Source organism: Notamacropus eugenii, chromosome 7 (assembly GCF_028372415.1).
Source record: "Notamacropus eugenii isolate mMacEug1 chromosome 7, mMacEug1.pri_v2, whole genome shotgun sequence".
Classification (NCBI taxonomy): Eukaryota; Metazoa; Chordata; class Mammalia; order Diprotodontia; family Macropodidae; genus Notamacropus; species Notamacropus eugenii.
In genome coordinates this window covers 94,920,487-94,947,057 of record NC_092878.1, presented here as the reverse complement: position 1 = coordinate 94,947,057, position 26,571 = coordinate 94,920,487, and positions in this window count along the sequence as shown.

Below are 26,571 nucleotides of genomic sequence, written 5' to 3'. Positions count from 1 at the left end.
TACTCATTTCTAGCAACAATAACAACATAATGCATCCCACCCTCATTCATTACTCTAACTGCCACTATTAAACATTAGTATACAGTAAAGAAAAGTAATTAATCAAAATCCTAATATAATTTTTACCACAATTAATAATGCATATTTCACTCTACTCTGGTAACCTACACCTCACTGCCATGAAGAGAGATATATGTCCTACTATCTGCTAAGACCATTCCTGGTTTTTCAATTGCTCTATTTGGCTTCCTTTTAGGCATCACTTCATCTATACTATAGCTGTCCATGTGCACATTTTGGGTATTCTGCTTATTTGTACTACATATCAGTCCATACAAATATTCCAACAATTTTTGAATTCCCAATATTTATCACTTCTTATTGCAAAATAATATTGCAATATTCCATTAGTTTTTTCTTTTAAACATTAAGTATTTTAATTTTGAGTTTGAAATTCTTTCCCTCCCTCCAGCCCATCCACCCACCCATTGAGAAGGTAAGGAATATCATACTTATTATACATGTGAAGTCATTTAAAAAATAAAATGGAAAAAAATATGCTTCAGACTGCACTCAGACTCCATCACTTCTCTCTCTGAAGGTAGAGAGCATCTTTCATGGAGTCTTTTGGAACTGACTTAGGTCATTGTATTGATGAGAACAACTAAATCATTTACAGTTGATTATGATTGCAATATTGCTGTCACTATATATAGTGTTCTTTAAGTTTTACACACTTCATTTTGTATCAGATAATATTAGACTTCCCATGATTTTTGCAAGTCATTCTGCTCATCATTTCCTAAAATAAAATGATTCTTCATCATATTCATATACTAAAACTTGTTCAGCCATTCCTTAATTGAGGGAAATGCTCTGAATTTCCAATTCTTTGACACAACAAGAAGACTCCTATAAATAATTTTGTACCTATATATGAGTTTCCTTTTATTTTTCTCTTTGGTCTCTGGGACAGGGATTTAATTGCTAGATCAAAGGATATAGTAAGTTTTATAAACCTTTGGATATAGTTCCAGACTATTTTCCAGAATGATTAGACTAGGGGACAGAGCCAAAATAGCAGAACAGAAAGACAGACTTGTAGAAGCTCCCTCCATAGGCCATAAAATACCTGCAAGAAATGACTCAAAACAAATTCTAGAGCAGCAGATGCCACAAAACGACAGTGTGAAAGAGATTTCCAGTCCAAGACAGACTGGAAGGCTGCTAGGAAAGGACGATCAGACTGGGCAGGGAGTGGAGTGCATCCTGGCTGCACAGCAGAGAAAGAACCAGACCAGGCCTCAGAGGGTGGAATCCCTGTTAGCAGTCCCAGATTGTTCAACTCACAAATGCCAAAAACAGCTTCAAAGATCACTAAGCTCACTCTTTCACCTGGGTGAAAAGGGAACACAGACTGGCCCCTCTGGCAGCAGCAACTGCAGCAGCAGTCTCAATTTTTGGTGAACTCAGCCAAAATCTAATATTATGTGATGCAAAATGAAGTGTGTAGAACTTAGAGAACACATAGTGACAGCAATATTGTAATCATAATCAACTGTAAATGATTTAGTTGCTTTCATCAATATAATGACCTAAGTCAATGACAAAAGACTCAAAGATTAATTTGGGGAAACTGAGGAGTTGATCTGGATCTCAGACCTGACTGGCTCTCCTGGGGTGAGGAAGTGTGCTGGTTGTGGAGGCTCTGGAGAGGGTACATTACTGATGGATTCTGGGTGGAACAGAGTGCTTGTGGTTGCTCACAGACAAGAGCACATGTCAGGAGAGGAGTAAACTCCTCTCCCTTGACTGTGCCACTTTGAAGGAACTGAGAACTTACAAGTCCCCAGAGTATACCCTCCTCTTGACAAAGGACTCAAAAATCAAGTGACTAACCCAGAAAATGCCCCAAAAATCAAAAAATTAGACTATACAAGGCTACTTTGTTGGTGAACAGGTATTTTCTTCCATCCTTTCACATGAGGAAGAACAACGCACAATATCAGAGTAAGACATAAAAGTCAAGTCTTCTGCATCCAAAACATCTAAAATAAATATGAAATGGTCTTAGGCCATGGAAGAGCTCAAAAAGGATTTTGAAAATCAAGTAAGAGAAGTGGAGGAAAAATTGGGAAGAGAAAATGAGAGCAATGCAAGAAAATCATGAAAAGCAAGTCAACAGCTTGCTGAAGGACAACCAATAAAATGCTGAAGAGAATAACACCTTTAAAAATAGACTAACCAAAATAGCAAAAGAGGTCTGAAAAATCATTGAGGAGAAGAATGCTTTAAAAAGCAAAATTAGGCAAACAGAAAAGGAAGTTCAAAGGCACACTGAAGAAAATAGTTTTGTAAAAATTAGAATGGAGCAGATGGAAGCTAATGAGTTTAGGAGAAACCAAGAAATTACAAAACAAAATCAAAAGAATGAAAAATAGAAGACAATGTGAAATATCTCATTGGAAAAACAACTAACCTGGAAAATAGATCCAGGAGAGACAATTTAAAAATTATAGGAATGCCTGAAAGTCATGATCGAAAAAAGAGCCTAGTCATCGTCTTTCATGAAATTATCAAGGAAAACTGCCCTAACATTCTGGAACCAGAGGGCAAAATAAATATTGAAAGATTTCACCAGTCACCTGCTAAAAGAAATCCAAAAAGAGAAACTCCTGGGAATATTGTAGTCAAATTTCAGAGTTCCCAGGTCAAGGAAAAAATATTACAAGCAGTTGAAAAGAAACAACTCAGGTATTGTGGAAATACAATCAGGATAATATAAGATCTAGCAGCTTCTACATGAAGGAATTGAAGGGCTTGGAATATGATTTTCCAGAAGTCAAAGGAACTAGGATGAAAACCAAGAATCACCTACCCAGCAAAAGTAAGTATAATGCTTCAAGGGAAAAGTGCTCATTCAATGAAATAGAGAACTTTCAAGCATTCTTGATGAAAAGACCAGAGCTGAATAGAAAATTTGACTTTCAAACACAAGAATCAAGAGAACCTTGAAAAGGTAAACAGGAAAGAAAAATCATAAGGGTCTTACTAAAGCTTAACTGTTTACATTCCTACATGGAAAGATAATATTTGTAGCTCTTGAAACTTTTCTCAGTATTTGGATAGTTGGAGGGATTATACACACACACATACATACATACACATATACATATATAAATATATATATATACATATATATGTATGTATGTGTGTGTGTATACACACACACACACACACACAGAGAGAGAGAGAACAGGGTGAGTTCAATAGGAAGAGGTGATGTCTAAAAAATAAAATTAATGGGTGAGAGAGCAATATTTTGGGAGAAGAAAGGGAGAAATGGAATGATGAAATTACCTCTCATAAAAAGAGACAATAAAAATCTTTTTCAATGGAGGGGAAAAGAGATGAGGTGAGAGGGAAAACTGAAGCTTACTCTCATCACAAGCATAAAGAGGGAATAACATGCACACTCAATTTGGTATGAAAATCTGTCTTACACTACAGGAAAGTAGGGGAGAAGGGAATGAGTTGGGTGAGGGAATGATAGAAGGGAGGGCAAATGGGAGGAGGGGGTAATTAGAAGTAAACACTTTCAGGGAAGGATAAGGTCAAAAGAGAGAATAGAATAAATGAGGTGGGGCAGGATAGGATGGAGGGAAATATAGTCTATTACATAGCTATTATGGAATTCCTTTGCAAAATTACACATATATAGCCTAAGTTGAATTGCTTTCTTCCTCAGTGGTGATGGGTGGAGAGGGAGGAAGGGAGAGAAAATGGAACTCAAAGTTTTAGGAACTAATGTTGAGAATTGCTTTTGCATACAATTAGGAAATAAGAAATACAGGTAGTGGAGTGTAGAAATCTATCTTGCCCTACAAGCAAAGAGAGAAGATGGAGATAAGGGAAAGGAAGTGTATGATAGAAGGGAGGGCAGATTGAGGAAAGTGGTAATCAGAATGCATGGTGTTTTGGAATGGGGGAGGGGAGAGAAAATTTGGAACTCAAAATTTTATCAAAATGAATGGTGAAAACTAAAAATAAATAAATCCTTAAACAGAATGGTTAGACCAATGCATTAGGGTCCGTATTTTTCAGCATCCCCTCTAGCATTCATGATTTTTTTTTTCCATCATATTAAACAATCTAATATGAATGAGGAAACACAGTACAGTTGATTTAATCTGTATTTCTTAAATTATCAGTGTTTTAGACCATTCTTTCACATTACTATGGATAGCTTTGCTCTTTTTTTCCTCTAAAACTGCCTGTTCATATTTTTTGACCTTTCATCAATTGGGGATATCAGAGTTGTTACAGTTGGTTTTACTTTTAACCAGTCTTATCAATGGGCATCTACTTTGCTTCCAACTATGTAAAACTAAATTGTGTATTATTATGGATATTTTGCTATTTGATATTTCATAATTTTGTTTGTGTCCTTGACTGCTTTGGGGAATATGACCAGTAGGGTGATTACTGGAAGTTTAATCACTTTTCTTTTAAATTTCCACATGCACCAAATAATGGACCAAATTGAAATTCTAACAAAATCGATTTTATGAACCGTCTCCCAAAATCTTTCCCAAAGTGATGACTTCCACTTTCTATTATCTTTGCTATTTTGTGTGATCTTAGAGTTATTTTAATTTTCATTTTTCCTACTATCAATATGTTAGAGCACATAATTCCTAGTTTGCAATTCTTTTCTGAAAACTCTTCAGATACTTTGATCTTATCCGTGGGGAAAGGATACATGACTGCCAGTTAATATACATGTCAATTTCCTATAGAATACATATCAGAGATTTCATGGTGATATTGGATGCAAAGTTTGTTCTCAGTTATATTTTATTATCCTACCTTCATAAATTTTATTTTGATTTTTTTTAAAATTGGAATGATCTGTTTTTACTTCTATCCAGGATTATGCACATAAAAATTTCACAAAACTTCCAGGATATGTGTTTGTGCGTGTGTATAGAAAGATAGATAGAGATAGATAGATAGACAGATAAATGATAGATACACACACATATATGTGCATATACACATACATATATTTGCATATGTATGCATACATATATATATACATGCATATATTATATATATATATACGGATTTATATTTGCACATATGTGTTACACATTTATAAATCTAGGTAATTAATTAAACCATAAATAAAACCCCGATTTGTTGTATTGGGCTATTTTTAAGTTATAAACATTCATAATGGAAATTTCACATTTGAAGAGCTGTTTGAGTGTGTTCAAGATTTCTCTTCCTGGCCATAACTGTAAAAGGTAGCTCCAAGTAGTTTCTCCCTCTAAATATAAGTGTGTATGTTTGTGTGTGTACTACTATTCCAATTAAGAATTCATTTTGCAATTATTTTGAAATATATGATAGTTGCTATGTAAATTTAATATACGCTTAATTTAACAGCTTTATAGCTGTTATATAAAATTAATTTATGTTTAATTTACTAGCTGTATGACCCTGGGTAAGTCTATTTGCCTCAGTTTCCTCATCTGTAAGAAAGGAATAATAACAGCACTTACCTACCATGGTAATTGTGAGGTTCAAATGAGATAATAAAGGGCTTAAGATTGGCAAATAATAATGTTAACAAGGACAATGGCTAAGAGAATGATGACAATGAAGACAATGGTAATGATAGTGATGATTCATAATTGTTTTCATGAGTTCCCAGAAATTCCTTTCACATAATCCTTGTCATTACTGGGAATAAAAGGGAAAAAGTCCCAAAGACCTTCTTGTAGTAATTTCTGTTCTTACATTTATCAAACATCAGAACATTATATTCAAATGCTTCCATTTCTTGCTTATTAACTTAATTCTTCTGACTTACTTTTCTGGTTTCTTTAACTGTCTTAAAACACTTTGATCGTTCCTGATTTATAATATATTTGCAAGTCTGGAACTGTCATGGCCTTTTGAACTTCTCATTCTTATTTCCTTTGGTATATTAAAACTTTGGCTTTTCAAAATGATTTTTGTTGTTGCTTTACCTGATTCTTTAAAGTATTCTAATGGTAATTCAATTAATATTGCTCCACTGTTACAAGGAAATCGAGGTAATTTCATTTCTTGTTATGGATCAACAATGACCAGAGAATACCTCTATAATTATTTATATATCCTTTTATTTCTCCATAGATTATGGGTGTAATTGTGATTACCTAATTCCTCCATATGCCTTGGTAAGTTTAACACCACATGTCTTATGACTTTCATGTTTGTTCTAAATACAATTTATTTTATTGTCTTAAAGAGATTTTTTCTTAGTGTCTTAGATGATGTTAGTTCTCCACAAAAATGATAATGAGTTTTGGGAATTTATTTGGCATCAAAGTCATTTATTATTTTCACTTATTTCTTTGCTGATTACATGGGGCTTCTAAGTGCCCTGTGATATCATCTATAAATGGGAATAATTTCATTTTCTCTTTACCAATATTTATACCTTTACTTTTGTTCTCAGATTATTGCTATATCTAACATTCCTAGATTTGTGGGGAGAAGTCTTTGTTTTATTTCTCTATTTACTTGGAAAACTTTTAATCTCACCCCATTGACCATATTGATCTTTGCTTTATATTTCTACTTTTGTTAGTAGTCATAAAAGTCACTTTCATATAAATGCTTTCTATGGTTTTAACATATATTACTACTGACTTCTGTCAAACACTTCTTTTGTGTCCATGGAAACATATCATTTTTATTTGTTTTGTTATTTATGGAGTTAATTGACTTCATTTTTAAATGCCATACAGTTTTTATATTTTGGTATGAAACCAACTAATTCAAAGTGAATTATGTTTTCATATGATGTTATTTTGCTCTAATCTTCTTAGAAAGATTTCATTAATATATTTATATCAATACTCATTAGTAATATTGGCATATAGATAGTTTATCTCTTTTTATTTCCTTATTTCTAAATCAGGAAAGCATTTATTCATCAATTAATGCTTTTTTTAATGGTTGCAAATGTTGAAAATCCTAATTTACAAAGATAAGTTATTGCAAACAGAATTAAAATTCCCACAATTCATTTTATAAGAAGAGGATAGGCTTCTCTCAAGGAACACTTTTTTGAATTTAAATCTCTTTGCATTAGCATTTTTGTCCTAAGTTCATTGAGCTCATCTTTAAAAAGGTGATTTCCAATGCAGTACATATAAGAAGAAAAAACTTTGAAAATCCATGCTTTTACAATTTTAATGCCATCAAGATAGAAATATTTTCGAGACAGTAATGAAGTATTTCCAGGTATTCAAAGATAAAGAATTTCATAAACTTTTTTGCATATCAACTACACCTTAGTAGAGTATTTAACTCTAGCATTTCAAAGTTTGCAAGGTTGTTGACCTATGCTCTTTTCCTCCAATTAGCAACTTAATCAAAACACTTGTCATTTTTCAGCAGCATAAATTATTGTAATTCCATGGCCTTGAACTGAATATTTATCTCATCTCCATGGTTAGAAGAGTCTGCCATGTGAGCCAACCAACATGAAATAATTTCTTTCGCAGTTTCCAAAGACTAGGTATTCTTTTTGTTTTTCCTTCTGGAATAGTAATACCAAACGCCTTAATAATTGCCCTCTTGAAAGTCAGTGAGCTTCTGTGTGGTAGAACAGCATATATTCTGCTCCCAGTTCTTTACTAAATCTCTCTTTTTTTTAATTGATGATTCAGAAACCTCTGACTGATACAGATGCTGGCTTTTTAAGCCTGTTGGGGAGCCTTTGTTCCTATCACCTGTCTGCGTAAACTATGAGTGACAACAACATAAAGACTTTTGTTTTTCTTATATGCATAAATATGTGTGCACATGCATACATATATGTATACATGTGTGTATGAGTGTATTTATGTATGTGTGTATATATGTATACATATATACCTGCATATATATATATATATATATATATATATATATATATATAAAACAGAAGTTCCATCTGTGCAGAGTATGAAGTTTTTTTTTAGTTACATTTTCTCTTGTCAATAAACAAAGAAACAAAAAGAACATTTTTCTCATTTAGAAAATATTGATTATCTAAAGAGGAACGGTAAGGCTGTCCATTCTTTTATGACCTGACTCAAAATAACAACTATTCTAAAACTATCATCATTTTATAATGAAACTACTTAATTATTTTTTTCTTCTATTTTAATCAACAAACCAGATCAACAGTTTCCATTGCATATAAATGTAGTAAGGTATTGTGGATAATGTGGAACCTTTTTTTTTTTTAGCAATCTGATAAGCAACTTTATAGAATGCATTGAGAAAAAGTGTTGTGAAATGTTAAATCCAGCTTTTAAAAGTATTACACCTTTTTTTTAATTGAACTTTCTTTGAATGAAAAAGAAACCTATTTGAATGTGTCTTCAGAATGCACAGATGTGAGTTGCAGATTTCCTGGATTCATAGCTACTATCACAAGACTTTTCCATGCCAAAAAAAAAAAAAAAGAAAGAAAGAAGAAAAACCACAATGGCAGCAATAAATAACACTGCTACTTTGTGGTTTATCATTTTATTAATATAAGTAAAGCGTATACTGTGTAGTCATCATAATTTCTTTTCATTGACATTCCAATTTTATTGAGGACTCTCAAAATATAAAGTAAATAAGCTAAAATTAAATATTTGGTCCAATTAATATTTTTAAACTCATTATTTTCATACAGTTTTAAGTGATTTGCATGATAAATTTTCACAGAAATAATTTGTTTACTAAGTATTAAATATATGAGAAATGTATAAGTGACAAATAAAATAAGGTAGGTTTTATACTTTATCCAAAATTTTAATATTTTCATCCTTCAAATCTCCAATAGACAATCATTTTATAGAAGTAGCTCAGGAGTCATACCCTTACAGAAATTTGGTTATTTTCTCATGATGATGCTTATGGATTTCTGTGACTTGTTAGGAATAATAATTATAATTTCTAATATAATTCACAGCTTTGTCATAAAATTATTTTTGTAATATAAAGTAGTTTCAAATAGATCATCCAAAGGATAATGAGCAAATTTGGAGTCAGAAAGACTTAAGTTCAAATTCTACCTCAAAAAATTATTAAATTTGTGCTCTTGTACAAATAATTTAGCTTCACATGAAAACTTGAATGATAATAGCACCTTCCTTTCAGAATTTTAATGAGTCAATATGTGTAAAGAACTATGTAAACCTTAAAACCTTCTCTGTAAAGGCCATATATTATCATTATTAATAGTTTCATGTAATGATAATACAACAACATGATTTGTACAAAGTACCATGAGTATATTTTTTCTTAATAAAATATTATAGAAAAAAGGACTGACTCTTCTCACAGAACATATAATACTGTACATCAACAGTGTCAAATGAATGATCTTTGTGCCACATGAAACCCACGACACTTTGGAGAGCTGACTGAACTAGATAAAATATACTGTGTATATGATTTTAATGTATTGATGCATTATTTAAAAACATTAAACATCTGTGGCTTTCTAAATCAATATATGGCCCACATGGATATTTATTTATGGCTCAGTGGCCTCTCTTACCATTGGAGTTTTATTCCACTATTGTATATGGAACAGTATCACTACATAAAAAGAAGCTAATTTTAATAACACATTTTAGCAGTTATCTCAATCATTAGACATGTTTGATCTTGCCTGTTCTAAAATCAAATCAGGTGTTGTTTTCATGATGTCTACCCATTAAACTATGAATTCCTTCAGAGTTTGACTTTCATTTTATCCTTAGCACTTAGCATATTGCATGGGATATATTGTACACATAATCAATGCGTTTTGGTTGACTGTGTGAATATCTGAGTTACAAAAGTATGAGCATTATGGAATGATCAAAAAAAGTTATGTTTTACCAGTCCAACTAGTGTTACAAAACTTTAACAGACAATGAAAACAACTCACCTCTTTTCACATACTAGGTATGACGCTGACCAATTATGAGCCAGCTATTTCAGAAGTGTTCAGAAATAGAAATATCATGATCATGTATAGTAAAATGGCAGGTCAGTCAATCAGTCAACAGGCATTCACTAAACACCTGTTGTATGCTGGGCACTGTGCTAAGCAATAGCGATGCAAAAAGAGGCAAAAATAAGTCCTTGACTTCAAGAAGCTCATAATCTAATTGGGGAATCAACATAATAACAAATATATACAAAGCATAAGTAGGGATAACTGAGGGAATAAATTAGAATTGAAAGAGATTGGACATAGTTTCCCATAAAATGTGAGATTTTAGTTGCTTGGTACTTCAAGAAAGTCAGGGAAGACAGAACATGTATATGAGAAAGGAGAGTATTCCAAACTTGGTAGAAAATCAGCAAAAAATGTCTGGAGTTGAGGGACTAAGGTATGAAAAGACTGCAAAAGTAGGAGACAGCTAGGTTATGAAGGACTTTGAAAGACAAATGAAGGATTTTTATATTTGATCCTGGAGTAGATGGAAAGCCAAAAGAGTTTATCAACTTTCTCTCCCTCCCTCCCCCCATTCTCTCTCTCTCTCTCTGTCTCTCTGTCTCTGTCTCTGTCTCTGTCTCTGTCTCTCTCTCTCTCTATGTCTCTCTGTCTCTCTCTCTGTCTCTCTCTCTCTCTCTCTCTCTGTCTCTCTGTCTCTCTCTGTCTCTGTCTCTGTCTCTGTCTCTCTCTCTCCTTCTGTGTATGTGTGTGTGTGTGTGTGTGTGTGTGTGTGTGTGTGTGTGTAGAGGGATGACATGGTTATATCTACACTACAAAAGTCACTTTTAATGACTGAATGAAGGATTGATAGTAATGGGGAGAGACTCAAAGCAGGCAGATCTACCAGCAGTCTATTGCAATATTACAGGTGTAAGTTGATGAAGGCCTCCACCAGAATTGTGGTATTATCAAAAAATGGAGCAGGAGAGTAGTCAAGCTATCACAAAAGTGAAATTGACAGGACTTAACAACAGAGTGAATATGGGAGGATGAGATAGGAATCAAGGATGACATATACGTTGCAAACCTTGGGGACCAAGAGGATGGGGATATCCTCAAAAGTAACAGGGAAATTTAGAAAGGAAGAGATTATGGCAAAAGATAATGATTTCAATTTTGGAAATGTTGAGTTTAAGATGTCTCGTGGGCATATATTTTCAGATAACTGAAAGGCAATTGCAAATGTAAGACAGAGAGAGACTAATCAGCAGAGACTAAGGAAGGGTAGTAAATTTGAGAATCATCAACAATTAAATCTATGGGAGCTGATAAGTTCATCAAATAAAGTAATACAGAGGGAGAAATGAAGAAGGACCAGGAAAGAACCCTGGGGGTTACCTACATTTAATGGGTATGACTTGGATAAAGATCCAGTAAAGAAAACTAAGAAGGTGTGGTCTGATAGTTAGAAGGAAATCCAAGAGTGGTACAGTGAGTGTCAAGAAGAGGGTGATAATGTCAAAGGTTGTAAAGAGGTCAAGAAGAATGAGGAAAAGAATTTAGAAAAGACCATTAGTTTAGTCAATTAAGAGAGATCATTGGTAACTACAGAGAGAACAATATCAGTGGAAGGTTGAGATCAGAAGTCAGATTTTAGAGGGTTAAGGAGAAAGCAAGAAGAGATGAGTTGGATGCTTCTGTTGTAGATACTGTTTTCAAGGACCCTCACCCCAAAGGACAAAACAATGAAAGTTAGCAAGAATGAAAGGATCAAACAAAGTTTATTTCTTTGAGGATAGAAGAGACATAGGTATGTTTTTAGGGAGTAGAGAAGAGCTAACAGACAAGGAGAAACTGACGATAAATGAGAGATTAGGGCAGGAAAGAGGGGCAATCCCTTGGAGGAGGTGGAATGGAATTGGATCTCTTGTGCAAGTAAAATAGTTTGCCTTGTTAAGGAATAGGATCAATTTATTATGTGAAAGAAGGTTGAAGTAGGAACTAGTCAAAAAATACATCTGTATGATATGAAATAACAAAGAAGAGAGCCTTCCATGAATGATATTCTTTTTTTTCTATAAAATATGAAGCAAAGTTCTTAGGAGAGAGGAGAGATTTAATGACAGATGAAAAGGTTGGGAAAAGATGCCTTGGAGAATGAAGAGTGAAAGTGATAAGGGAAGTATAGTAGGAGTGTCTAGCTTCAGGAAAAGCCCAGTTGAGGATACATAACCAAAATTTGTAGAGGACAAAGTCAAAACTGTTGTGTGATTTTCTCTACTTTTGTTTGGCAGCATATATCGGGTGTCAGGCAAGGGATGATGCAATCAGTCATATTATAAGGGGGCTGGTTCTCAAGAGAAGGAGATAATGTAAAGTGGAATTGGTATACTAAGAGTTAAGGATGAGAGAAAGAGGAAAGAGAGGCTAATGCCGAGGTGATTTTCTGTGAGCAACTTGATTGGTCATGGGAATGAAGGTCATGGTGTAGATAAAGAGTAGAATTTCATAAGGGAAGGGAAAGAGAAAGGTGGAAAGTCTATGGTCAGCACATGGAATTTCAGAATTCTTCAACATGGTGGTGGTATATTTGTGACTGATGGCAAGGACAGATGTGTGATCAATTTTGTGTATAACTAAAATGGGGTGGAGGAATAGGCCTAGGGAAATTAGTACTGAGGATATTTATTGTTTTACCATTGTTTGAAAATTGGCAAACTATAAATGATGTAATGATTTTCAATACTGTAAAACAACAGAGTGGGAATTTGTAACTTGGATAAATTTTAGGAGGTTCATGACCTTGGATGAGAAAAAGTAATTGCATATTTATTTTTACTAACTTTTACCTAAATCATAGTATTCCCATCAATTATGAATGTTAGGTAATGATCCACAGTGATATATTAGCAATATCCCTATATCTACCAGGGAAATTGGATACTAAATGGTTAGGGTATTTGAGGGAGAGTCAATCTGAATGTTGAAGTCTCCAAATATGAAGATGAATTTGGGGAGGAGAGAACAATTGTGAGTCAAGTATTAAACTCGTTGACAAATGAAGGGAAGTGATCTGAAAGTCTGTAGACAATAGCTATCAGGATTTGAACAGGTAGAAATTGTGGATTGTTTGACTTTAAAGAGAGATTATTGATTCAAGGAGTTAGGGGAAGCATCTGGAAATGTTAATGGGAGCAGGGAATATTTCAACTCCCCTGCCTTAACCAATTTTCGCACTTGGACAAGGAGAAGTCACAGCCAGAGCTGATGAGGGAAACTGTGTTATCACAAAGAAGGAAAGTGTTGGTGACTGCTTGAAATTGGAAGGAATGGGACAGGAAAAAATTCAAGATGAAGGCAAGCTGTTGTCTATGTAGCGCCCTTAGGGCACAGTGGAAAGGGTGAGTAGCATTTAATTTAGACTTAGGGGTGGGAGGATTGAGAGGTATGGAGGTAAGGAATGGGGTGAAGGGGTGGGGAATTGGATTTGGATGATATACTAAAGGAATTTCAAATAATTGTGATATATAGAATATCACCAGGTATGAGCATGTTACTGAGTGGAAAGGGTCTCTTTCCTCTTCCCTGGACATCAGGTAGGATACACATAAGATAGAATCTATAAGGTCAGATGAGAGGCCTTTTTTCACCCTTTCTCTTTACTCTAAAGGTTGGGAATTAGGCAGGAGATTGTTCAATTGGAGAAGGAAATCTCATTCCCCACTGACTTTCCTCTTTCTCTTCCCTCTACAGGAGATGGAAGGCAAGTGGTCATATGGAAGATTACACATCTTATCACCTGAAGCAGGAGACCAGGGGTTTCAGGAAGGAGACAGAAGTCTCCTCCACAAAGAAAGATAACATGATTGATGTCACACCAAGAACCTTGGTGTCTTCCCTTAGGTTACAAATGTAAGAAGAGATGGAAGGCAGTTAGTCAAATGGAAGATCTAATAACTATAAGAATTTTGAAACAATGATGAGAGTAATGATATTTTGCAACATATACAATGTCTAATATAAAAAAGTGTGTGATTTCAATTGATGACAAATTCATAGTCACTGCTAATATATCACTATGGGTCATTACCTAACATTCATAATTGAAGGGAATGCTATGGTTTAGGTAGAGATTATTAAAAATAAAGACTCAAATTGTTTCTCATCACAGGTCTCAAACACCCTGAAATTTATCTAAGTTGCAAATTCCCAATCTATTGTTCTACAGTAATGCCAATCATTACATCATTTATAATTCACCAAACAATAGTAAAACAATATTTTTTCCCAAATGCTAAAAAAAACAGAAAATATAATTTAGTGTCTTGATTCAGAACAAATTCAATCATGTCACACTGGGGTTCCTTTCAGGAATATGGAAGTGACAGAAGAAAAGTCTCAGCCTGTACCTGTTTATAGCAGAGACTGTAAATTAGGGTTAGATTTAGAGCTCTAGTGAGCAGGAAAACCATCCTTTATGTGGTGTGGGTTGCAGAGAGATACGGTGAGATATTTGTTTATCATTCATAGTAGTCTTAACATTTCAAGCAAGCAGTTCAAGTCTCAGTTTTAGAACGTGTCATTACTATGAAAGGACTTATTGTTTCAGATATTTATAGAAGTGCCAGTGACAAAGATTCTGAGTTGATAGAAGTCTAAGTAAACCAACTTTCACTTCACTTCATCCTTTAGTATATTAAGCATATATATATATAATAAGAATGTGTATATATTATATATAACAATATATATAATATATAATAAGAATATAGAAGTTTAATTTCTTGGTGAAAAGGTACTTTCTTGTGACAAGGAAGATCAACATATAAAACCAAAGGAAGACTAAGGTCTACAACTAGAGGGAGACAGCAAGGTCAAGCTCCTACATCCAAAGCCTCCAAGAAAAATATGAAGTGGTCTTAGACCATGGAAGAGCTTAGAAAGGATTCTTTTTTATATGTGTATTTATTTATTTATAGTTTTCAACATTCATTTACACAAAATTTTGAGTTTCAAATTTTCTTCCCATCTCTCTCCTCTCCCCACCCCCAAAAGCTGAACATTCTGATCACCCCTTCCCTCAATCTACCCTCCCTTCTAACACCACTACCTTCCCTTATCCTCACCTTCTCTCTTGTCTTGTAGGGCAAGATAAATTTCTATTCCCCATTACTGTATTTCTTATTTCCCAGTTGTATGCAGAAATAATTCTCAGCATTTATTCCTAAAACTTTGAGTTCCAACTTCTCTTCCTTCCTCCTTCCCCAGACATCCCCACTGAGAAGGCCAGCAATTCAATATAAGCTATATATGTGTAGTTTTGCAAATGATTTCCATAACAGTCATATTGTATAAGACCATATTTCCCTCCATTTTATCCTGCCCCCATTTCTTCTGTTCTGTCTTTTGACCTTGTCCCTCCCCAAAAGTGTTTACTTCTAATTGGACCCTCCTCCCATTTGCCCTCCCTTCTATCATTCCCCCCACTCTGCTTCTCCCCTTCTCCCCTACTTTCCTGTAGTGTAAGATAGGTTTTCATACCAAATTGAGTGTGCATGTTATTCCTTCCTTGAGCAAAATGTGATGAGAGTAAATTTCCCTTTATCCCTCATACCTCTTCCCTTTCCCCCTCCTTTGAAAAAGCTTTTTATTGCCTCTTTTGTTAGAGATAATGTGACTCATTCTATTTCTCCCTTTCCCCTCCCAATGTATTTGTCTCTCATCCCTTAATTTTATTTTTTTTGGATATGATCCCTTCCTATTCAATCACCCAGTGCTCTCTGTCTATATGTGTGTGTATGTGTGTGTGTGTGTGTGTGTGTGTGTGTGTGTGTGTGCAGAAAGAGAGGTGGGCATAGGGTGAACAGGGTCAGCTGAATATGAAGGGAGGATACCTATAAAATCAAATTAAGTGTTGAGAAGAATCTACTAGGAAAAATATAAAGGCAAAGGTAGAATGTAGTAAATCATCCCACATAAAAGAGACAAGAAACAGATTTTACAATGTGGGGGGTGGAGAGGTGAGAAGGAAGAAGAAAACCTCACTCTCACCTGATTTGGCTTATGGGGGAATAACATACATTCAATTGGCTATGGAAATCTATCTTACCCTGCAGAAAGGCAAGGGGAGAAGTGATAGGAGAGGGTGGATAATAGAAAGGATGGCATATTGGGGGAATGTATAATCAGGAGCAAACACTATTGTGGGTGAACTGATCAAGGAAGAGAACAGAATAAATGGAGGGTAGTACAGGATTGTTTTGCATGGTTACATATGTATGACCTATATCAAATTGCTTGCTTTCTCAATGAAGTTGGGTAGAGAGAGAGGAAGGGAGAAAATGTGGAGCTCAAGACTTTTAAAATGAATATTAAAAATTGTTTTTGCATGCAACTAGAAAATAAGTTGTACAACCAATGGGGTATAGCAATCCATCTTACTGTGTAGGAAAACTGAGGGAAGAGCAGGGGAGTGAAAAAAGGGAGGGCAGATTGGGGAAAGGGGTAGTTGGGGTGCACTCTATCCTAGAGTGTGGTGTGAGAACAGATGGCTAGAAAATTTGGGATTCAAAATGTTTTGAAAGTGAATGTTAAAAACTGAAAATAAATAAATTTTATTAAAATTTTAAAAAATTCTAATTTCTTGGTATTTTATTTTTTTATTCTTAAAAAACTAATCTTTGCCCTTGAATACAGTAGGTGTGCAGTGTTGCTTTTTTTTCTTTCTTTCTTTGATAGTGTCATACCTCAGTTCAGTATCCATCATCAATTTTCTGGTCAAATTTCTTCTTAATTAGATCTTTGTGACAAGCTTGAAAGGTGAAATCAATATACTACTATAGCATATTACTATACTACTTATATTTGAACCCTAAACTTCTTAAATCCTTATTCTTTCTAGTAGTAAGTTGCTTTCTAATTTTTTTATATATCTCTGTGAACTTCATTTGTGTGTATTTGTGTGCATGAACACTTTTCAGTATCCTGTTTCGTTTGTGTGTATTGAATTAATTTGAGACTCTTTTGAAGCTCTACTGAAATACATATGTTATCTTTAGGTCAAATGAATGAAACACCATAGTGGACAGTTGTAAGTCCAACATAACAGCAAATACGCTTAGTGAAATTGTCTCTGAAGTGATGCTTTCAATAACAAAAAGTCACGGTATTATTCTACTTTCCTATCACATATCTTGTTGCAAAGACACTAATCCTTAATTCAAAGTAAAGAAAAAAATATATAATTGGTATTTGAACTTCCTCTCTAGATTAACCTTTCAATTTACAGTCCTACAAAGAATATAGATCACATCAGTTTTGTTCCTAGTCACAAATTACAATTCCTTAAACCCAGAAAATATGTTGATAATCATCACATCTTTCTTACATAAAAACTAACATTCTCTACAAAATTAAATTCAAGGAGGAAGTGGACTTAAAATTTCAATACTAGTATTTCACCACCCAAAATAAACTTTTTTTAAAAAAATTTAAAAATGTTCAAACTTTTGATCAACAAACTTGGGGTCCATAATGAAAATTTTCCATCCAAATTTCATATGTCACTAATATATAAATTCTTTGCATCTAACATGATGTGGTTACAATAGTTTGTCATGATATTTGTTATGCTCAGAAAACTGCACCTGTTGGATTTAAAAGTGTGAACTAAAAGCTAGTTCTCTTAGGCATGTATTTCTAAAAAAGAAAAAATCAGGCTATCCTGAGGTTGTTAAATATTCTTTTTAGGCAGATATTATATTGAATTTTGGTCAATGGTCTCATTTTATAGGCTTCTGTTTTTGTGAGGTTTGGGCTCTCCACCGGGGTTCATAGAATACTTACTGATTATAGTTTTAGGTACATTGCTAAATATGTACTTCATAGCTCAAATCCTTTGCAAATTCTTTTGCAAAATCCCTTTTTTCTATTTTTTGTTGTCACTACCATTGACCAAGTTCTTCGCTCTCTTATTCATGCTACGGTGTACTTCCATGAGAACTTTCCTCATTTTTTTTTCAGTTATTTCTCAGGAATGTTGCATGTTGAATAAATTGAAGAGGTTTGCAGAGGTGTTCTCTTTTTTCTAGCTCTAAAGTTATATGTCTTTGATGCAATGATTGCAACTGAAATTCACTTGTCTGTCATTCAAATTTCCCTCTGCTCCCAACCTGGTTGTACCTTTATTAATGTTTGTGCTTTTACAATTCTTCAATATAGTCTTTGGGTTGCTTGCAGGCACTGAAATTCTAAAGCTTGCTATTAACTTCTGTTTTGCCTCAAATGCTTTGCTTATGCTGTACCTTTTTTATGGGTTGCCCTACTCCCATTTCTCTATATTTCTAAATCCTATATTCTATAAATGATGACTTCAAACACTAGAGGAAGAATAAATTTACATTTTTCTTGGATTCTTCTGAGCAATTGTGTCTCAACCCAGCCAATTACATACATCAATCAGAGCTCCAGGCCAAAAGGTAGCCAACACAAAATGTTCCCCAAGAGGTTTCCCTTGAAAATGTTTCTACAATTTCCTCCACGAAAACTTCACAGGTGAATCCTAACTCTTATGGATCATCATTTTCTTTGAAGTTCTACAACAAACACTACATAGTCACACTAGGGATATAATCATAAAATGACTTGTTTTATTATTTAAACATTTTATATTTTCCCCCAAACAGATCACAATCTCCTCAAAAACAGGGCCATATATTTAATATGTTATCTCATCCAGGCAGGATGCATATGATATACAATTAACAGTTACCAATTTGAATTGAATTCACTATTTTTTTAAAGCTGAAAATGCTCCCTGTATCAGCCTTGTATTTCTGTTTTCTGTGTACTAGTCCAAATATATTGATAGGGGTTATTCCCTATATCAGAGTACTTCATCAGGTACTTTTAAAAATTTATATACATACACACACACATATGTGTGTGTGTATGTGTGTGTATACAAAGATGGAGGCAAGATATCAGATTACAGGTAGCAGCCCAGGTGAATTCTTTCAATATACTGCTTTAAGCAACTGGCAAATATTTCCTCAAATCTCAAATCAAATTTTACAATGACACAGTCAATAAAAGAAAAGAAGTGAAATATTTTTTCCAACCTAAAAAAACAGCAACACCTTCAGAGGTTGGCAGGAGAGTTCTGTGACACTGGGGATCATGGGGTAAGCCTAGACCACACATAGGTGGTGACAGCAATAATTTGCTACTTGGGAATTCTCAGCACAGAGACAATAAATGAAGTGTGGGTTGAAGAACTAGTTAGAAAAGGATTGAAGTAGAGGTTTTTCTGGCACTCAGTGTAGCTGGAGCAACTCTATTGTCCATACTCAATTCTGGGTTGCAGTTCTAGAAAGCAGAACACTTAAAATTATCCACAAAGGAGCAGAGGCCATGGTCTCACTTCCAAGACAAAGAAGAAATATAGTACTTATGGATGCAGGAGAATAGGGGACTGGTCAAAGTTTCAGGACCAAGAGGACCACTAGTGTTGCAGTGTGGCTAATACAGAAATATGTTTTGCATAATTTCCCATGTATAATTGATATCATATTGTTTGCTTTTCCAATGGCTGGATGAGGGAGTGAGGAAGCAGAGAACTGGAACTCAAAACTTAAAAAGAAAAACAATGTTAAAAATAATTGACATTATTTTAAAAACAAAAAGAGAACTACCATATACTATGTATTACTATATATATGAAGAGGACAAAGAACCATTAGACGTGGTAGTTTGCTTCAAGGAGCTTCCAATCTCATTACATAGTTAAGACATAAAAGAGGCACAGTTTACTAAAAGACAAACAAGAGCAAAATCCAGCTGTTCAAAGTAACAACAACAACAAAATACACAACCCAAGATAATATTTTAGTCATAGCAATTCTTGAATATTGTCTATTAAATTACAAAGGGTTTGTGATTAATTTCCAAGGAAAGAATATCCACATAGAAGAGAGAAAGCATCCTTGTGTTTTGTATTGACTTATACTACCCTTCTCTTTCTTACTTTTTGAAGCCCTTAGTGCCATAGTATCTATAGAGTTTTACCAATTGGGCCATAACCAGTTGTCTTGATGCTTGTTTTACCACTGGACCCTGATGATTCTGGAGGAAAGAATGAGGTTTTGCATAGCTCTGTCTCACTTAAATCCAATTTGTATGCAAGTTAAGACATCACCTTCATGATGCCATCCATCCTCTTCAATAATGAAGGACGAATGACAACAAGACCTTTTTTAACCTACAAATTCTTTCTTTAAATTCTTGTTTCGATGAGTATTGTTTATCTTAACTCAATTATGCTCAAGTCTTCTGATCTCCCTTTTTCTACTAGTTTTCTATTTCTGAGCTACTAAGCAATCTACTTTGAAGATTATCTCTATGCTAAAATATATTTGCTTTGATAAACTAAGCCCTTCGAAGTCAGTGAATCATCAGCTGCTTCTGGAGCTCTCGGAGAAGAGATGTTAAGGGAATTGAACAGAAGGAGAGTGCAGCGGTCCCTTTGCTAGTACTGAAACAAAACACTGTTGCTTTGTCTATACTTGGATTTGGGTCACAGTTTTGGATGGCAGGCCCAGAGTGGAAAGGAGGACTAGCAGATCTCAGCTTATGGCTATACTGGAGCCCACTTCTAATCATATTTCCAGGGCAAAATAAAAGTGCCTGCAGTGAGTCAAAGACTAATACACAGGCCAAGAGAGTAGCAAACACGTCTATTTAAAGTCAAGTAACAAGCTGGAAAAATGAGCAAATAACAGAAAAAAAATTCTGGCTACAGAAAGTTACTGTGATTATAAGGAAGATCAAATTACACACTCAGAAGAAGATAAAGTCAAAACACAATCTCCAAGAAAACTATAAGTTGACCTCAGGTCATGGGAAAGCTCAGGAAGAATTTTAACAATCAAGTAAGAGAAATAGAGGAAAAATTGTGAAGAGAAATGAGAGTGATGCAAGAAAACTGTGAAAAACAATTCCACAACTTGATAAAGGAGACAAAAAAATACTGAAGAAAATAACACCTCCAAAGAAAAGCATGCCAGATCAAATGGTAAATGTGGGGTCCAAAAAGCCAATGAGGAGAAGAATATCTTAAAAAGCAGAACTGGACAAATGGCTCTTAAAAAGGGCACAAAAATTCACTGAAAAAAAAAATCCCTGAAAAGTAGAATTGACCAAATGGAAAAGGTGGTACAAAAGCTCATTGAGGAAAATAATTCCTTAAAAATTAGAATCAAGCAAATGGAAGCTATTGACTTTATAGGAAATCAAGAAACAATAAAACAAAACCAAAAGAATGAAAAAATAAAAGATGATGTGATATATCTCATTGCAAAAATAACTGACATGAATAACAGATAGAGAAGAGATCATTTTAAAATTTTAGACTGTCTGAAAGCCATTATCAAAGAAAGAGCCTGCACATCATATTTCAAGAAATTGTCAAAGAAAACTGCCGTCTTATTCCAGAATCAGAGAGAAAAAGGAAAAAGGTCTGAGTTGAATATGAAGGGATGATGTCTAAAAAAATAAGGTTTAGAAGCGAATAATACTGGAAGAAAGGAAAATGCTTTCTTTCACAATGCTTACACATTTAAAATCTATATTGAATTACTTGCCTTCTCAGTAAGGGGGGAGTGTAAGAAAGGAGAAAGGAAGAAAGAAAATTTGGAGCTCAAAATTTTAAAAACTAATGTTAAAAAACTTACATGCAACTGGGGGAAATAAAATACTAAATAAATATTTTTAAAATGTGAGAAAAAGATGCTTACAAAAAAGAGTGTATGGAAACGGGTCCAGAGACCAAAACAAATTGTAAACTACTAGCCTAGATAATCTCTGATGTCTCTTTTAGCTGTAGCATTCTATGAGATTACAGAATTTCCTGGTGAGGTTTCTGTTGTTTTAATGTGCTCATACCAATTTCAATTAAGTTATTAAAATTTACATTATTATTTTTTCTTAAAAATTATTTTAGTTCTAATTTCTGTAATAAAACAAGCATTTTCATGACATAGTTCAATAAAAACAGATGACTGCACATGAATTTGCTAATCTATTATGTATAACTTCCTGTTTGCTTTAAATATATAATACTGTTATCATTTAAATAAAAAGAAAAAAATGTAGCTATATCAGGGAGGAGAGTGGAAACACATTAGAAAGCTAATTTACCTATGATTCTCAAGGATTCATTTTTATTTTTCTCTGGGCCTTCACATAGAACTTTGCATTAATATTTTCTGAGACTATTTGGGCAACATTTTGAGTTAGCTATCTACTGACACAGAGCTCTGAATAAGGTAAAGGATGGAAAAATAGAAGAATTATTGACTTTAAAAATCCAAGAAAGAGTTAAGTTAAAGTCATTTTTCATTCACTTCATTTCTGACACTTTCTTAGACATCAAAGAGAGAAGAACTTGTAAGACATTGTATAAATTGAATTAGCATGGTACTATTGCTGTTGACTGTCACTACCAGATTTGGACAAACTACATAAATTTGTGAAATTTATTTTTCTTCTTTTTTTCATACTTTCTTTCCAGAAGTATAGGGCACTCCTTATTTGACAACTTTTTCTACCAAAAAAAATGAAGACTGGCATTTCCTCTTTAACTTACCATCTTAGAGAATCACCTCAGGAGCTAAGAGTATGAGACTTTCCTGGAGTCATATAGCCATATAGTTTCTAGATAGATAGATAGATGATAGATGATAGATAGATAGATAGATAGATAGATAGATAGATAGATAGATAGACAGATAGATAGACAGATAGATGGAAGATGGATAGATAGGCAGTCAGTTAGCTGCATATAGTTCTATCAGAGATAGAATTACAACTCTGGTCTTCCTATCTGAGGCTAGTCATCTATTAAGAATACCATGAAAGAGATGAAAAAATGCCAGGTATAACTAGTCTATTACTATTTTTCAATTTCAACATTCCCTATGAGTTCAAAAATCATGTTTTCCTTTAAACCTTTCATTTCTCTTTTTTTAAGAGGTGATCACCTTAAACTTCTTTCTAATCCATTACCCTTAACTGCCATTAAAAATATTGATAGGAATATATGTAATAAGATAATCAGAACGCTCGATGAAAAATAATTTTTGTATATGTCAAATTTATTTTTTTCATGAGTGGTGCTGTTCCAAGAAGTAACTCCATTAGAAAAAAAATTAACTTTACTCACTGAGGGGCCATTCTTCTCAGTACAGTAGTAATTTACTAAATGAAATACTAATCACCTAAAAGAGTTAATATGCATCTCCAAGTCCCTAATTCACTCCCAGAGCATAGTTTATTCCTTTTGAGGTCTGGCTAATTTTTAACTAAAGACTCTGGGTTAGAACAAATTTGTGGTCTTTTGATTATATAATGACTGTCTATCCCTACCCTGAAGGCTATGTCTCTTAGAGGCCTTTAGAAAACAAAGCTACAAATGCTATGAATCATCTGAATGATTATGAAGAACAAAAGAAAACAACTATGTCTTTAAAAGCACATCTGCGAAAGTCTGACAAATTATCTAGTCTTTCACACAACAACAATTTTAGCATCTATTCTTGAACACACTTTAGAAGTACCACCTGCTTCAAGAATCTTCACTGTTCCAGTGAAAGTTGGATATAGACTTCATCTGTATTCCATTCTAATCCTTGAAGTCCTCCACAGTCTGTCACCAACTTAGCTTTCCAACTTTATTTCCTACTTCTCTCCCTCCTCCATGTACTCTATAATGCAGCTAAATTGGACTATTCCCAAATTATCACTGTCTTCTAATGTACACCACCTTACTTATCAGAATTCTCTGTCTAGGATGTCTTCTTCCTTTCTTTTCCAAATTCCTACTTAGTAAGCTTTTGACTATTTAGAAGAAGCCATATTTTTTACCTCCATTCTTACCTAAACTGAATCATTGAATGGGCATTGCCACAGACAGACTGAGACCTGGAAATCACCTTATCTTTAAAAAGGCCAAGGTTTCACATTGCATCTGGGGTCATCTCCAGTCATCCTCATCTACATCTTGATGTTGGACCCACATGGCTAGGGAGGAGAAAAATGAGGCTGATGACTTTTCACAGCCCTGCCTCACTTAAATACAATTCACTTCAAGTCAAGACAGAACATTTCTGACATCATTGATTCTCTGCGAATGAAGGACAAACAGCAATATTGAATCATTAGAAGATTCTCCTCATTTTGAGGATCATTTTAAGGAGTATTGAATGTATCACTTATCTACCTTTGGTATGATGTCAATTACTTTAGGGTGTAGCTTTTTCATTTTGAAGCAGTAGTAAAGATCATCTAGCTCAAGATCATATGCTTACAGATGAGGAACCTAAGACATAAAACGATTAAGTACTTGATCCAAGGTCAGTACTTGAGGTAGATTTACTAAACATTCATATGATTATTACGTCATAGAGGTCTATACTTATACCTTAGCTGCTATTCAATTGTCTATTTGTTTTTAATTGATAAACAAAGTAAAAATGTAACTTGTTACCCCAATGGATGATCAGGCACTTGTTTTGATAGCTTGTGTGATAGCATGCATATTCAAACTAGAAGGCAGACAAGAAATGTTCTGATGCTCTGGAATATCTGTTGCCTAGAGTCTTAAACTAACTGCTTTGTGGAAGTCATTTTAGCCTGGTAACAATAGCCACACTTGATTATTCTCACTTTTTAAAAGTGTAAGATGTTTGAAAGAAAGGGACAGGAGAGACATTATCTAAGCAAAGTAAGAAATAACTTAAACTCATATATTTATTCTCTCTAAAGCAAATGTCATCAGTAGAAATACTAAAAACAGATCACCGGTTCAGAACTTTGGATTCATTGTATAGCATAATAGTGTGAATAATCAGCAAAGGTAAAATGTCTACCTACAATCGTACCCAGATAAAGCCACTTGATGAATATCTTCTAGGATAAAAACTGCCCTAATGAAAAAACTTGGGATGTTATTTGATACCAGGAGAAATTTAGTTTATTTCATGAAGAATAAATATACTCCAATAGACAAGAAGGAGACAGGGGAAGGATGGCATTTAAACCTCAGATCAAATATGCCTACTTATTGACCTAAGCTATCATGTTTCTAATATTGTTTTAAAATTCCTTGGGTCAAGAAACTATCTTTCATTTTATTAAGGATAAGGTATCAGAGAATTTTGCATAAAAACTATTTCCTGTTTGTAGTTGGAGCTCTGCCAGTCCTTGAACTGGATAGTCAAGACTGAATAATAATTCAGATATATAGGGAAGAGGAGGAAGGGAACAAGCATTTATATGGCACCTACTATGTGCCAGACACTCTGCTAAGCATTTCACAAATAATATCTCATATGATCCTAGCAAAAATCCTATAAGATAGACAATGTCTTATAGATCAGGAAACAGGCAAACAGTATAACTTGCCCAAATTCATACAGCTAGTAAGTATCTGGGGCTGAGTTTTAAATCACTTCTTCCTAAGTCCAGAGTCTGAGCTCTATCCATTGGGTCATCTGACTGACTCAAGATAGGTCAAGACTATGTTTCTAAAAATTAAGATAAGGAGAAATGTTCTAATATTCATTATGATTTCATAAACACCTCTTCATGTAAAGAGTGGTCTATTAGAGGCAACCAAGTGGCATAAGGGATAGGTTGCTGTCCTCACAGTCATTAAGATCTAAATCTGAATTCTACCTCATACACTTACTGTGTGACCCTTATTCCTGACTGCCTCAGTTTCCTGAGCACTATTATTATTAATAACGCATATAACAACAGCACCAACCTCTCAGGGTTTCTATGAACATCAAATAGAGACTAAATGTAGAAACATTTAGAAAAATTTAAAGAGTCATATAAATGGTACCTCTTATTAATCTAAAGTCTCCATTACCCTCAACATTTTTGGGTTTCTTGTTCTAACTTTAAAATGACTAGCCATGCCAATAAATCAAATTGCTAGTGGAGATTTAGCCAATAGAGCTCTTTTGGACATCTCTCATTAAATCAGTGTAGACAAAAAATCAAATATCCTTTGCCTACTACCATGACACCAGAAAATGCAATAATCCCTGATACTCAACATGATGACCTTAAAATCAGCTGATCCAAGAAGGGCCTGAAAGGCACCTTGTTCTCTAAATTGGCCAAAGGACAAGGTAGGGACTTTGCCAGTGAAGTTAAGTGGAGTGCAACAGGTACACAAATGTGTGGTGGAGTCACATTCCAAGACTACAAGACTGGGCTAAGAGTATGTGTCAATAATACCATTCTATGTAAATCTCCTCCCTTACCTGCTCCACCAGAAAACCCAGTCCTCAGTAGCTTTCTTTTCCAGGGTCTCAGCCATAAGAAATAAAGTATCTTCTGAATCATTAAAGGGATATTAAGTTCTATTCAGGATAATATTGCTAAGCACAGTACTCTTTCAAAATGGCTTGTTTGAAATACAATAGTTCACATTATCACACATTCAGAACTGAAAGGGATCTTAGAGCTTCTCAGACTGATTAAGATTGGAAATGCAGATTTGAGGAGTCATCTGCACAGAAGTGATATCTAAA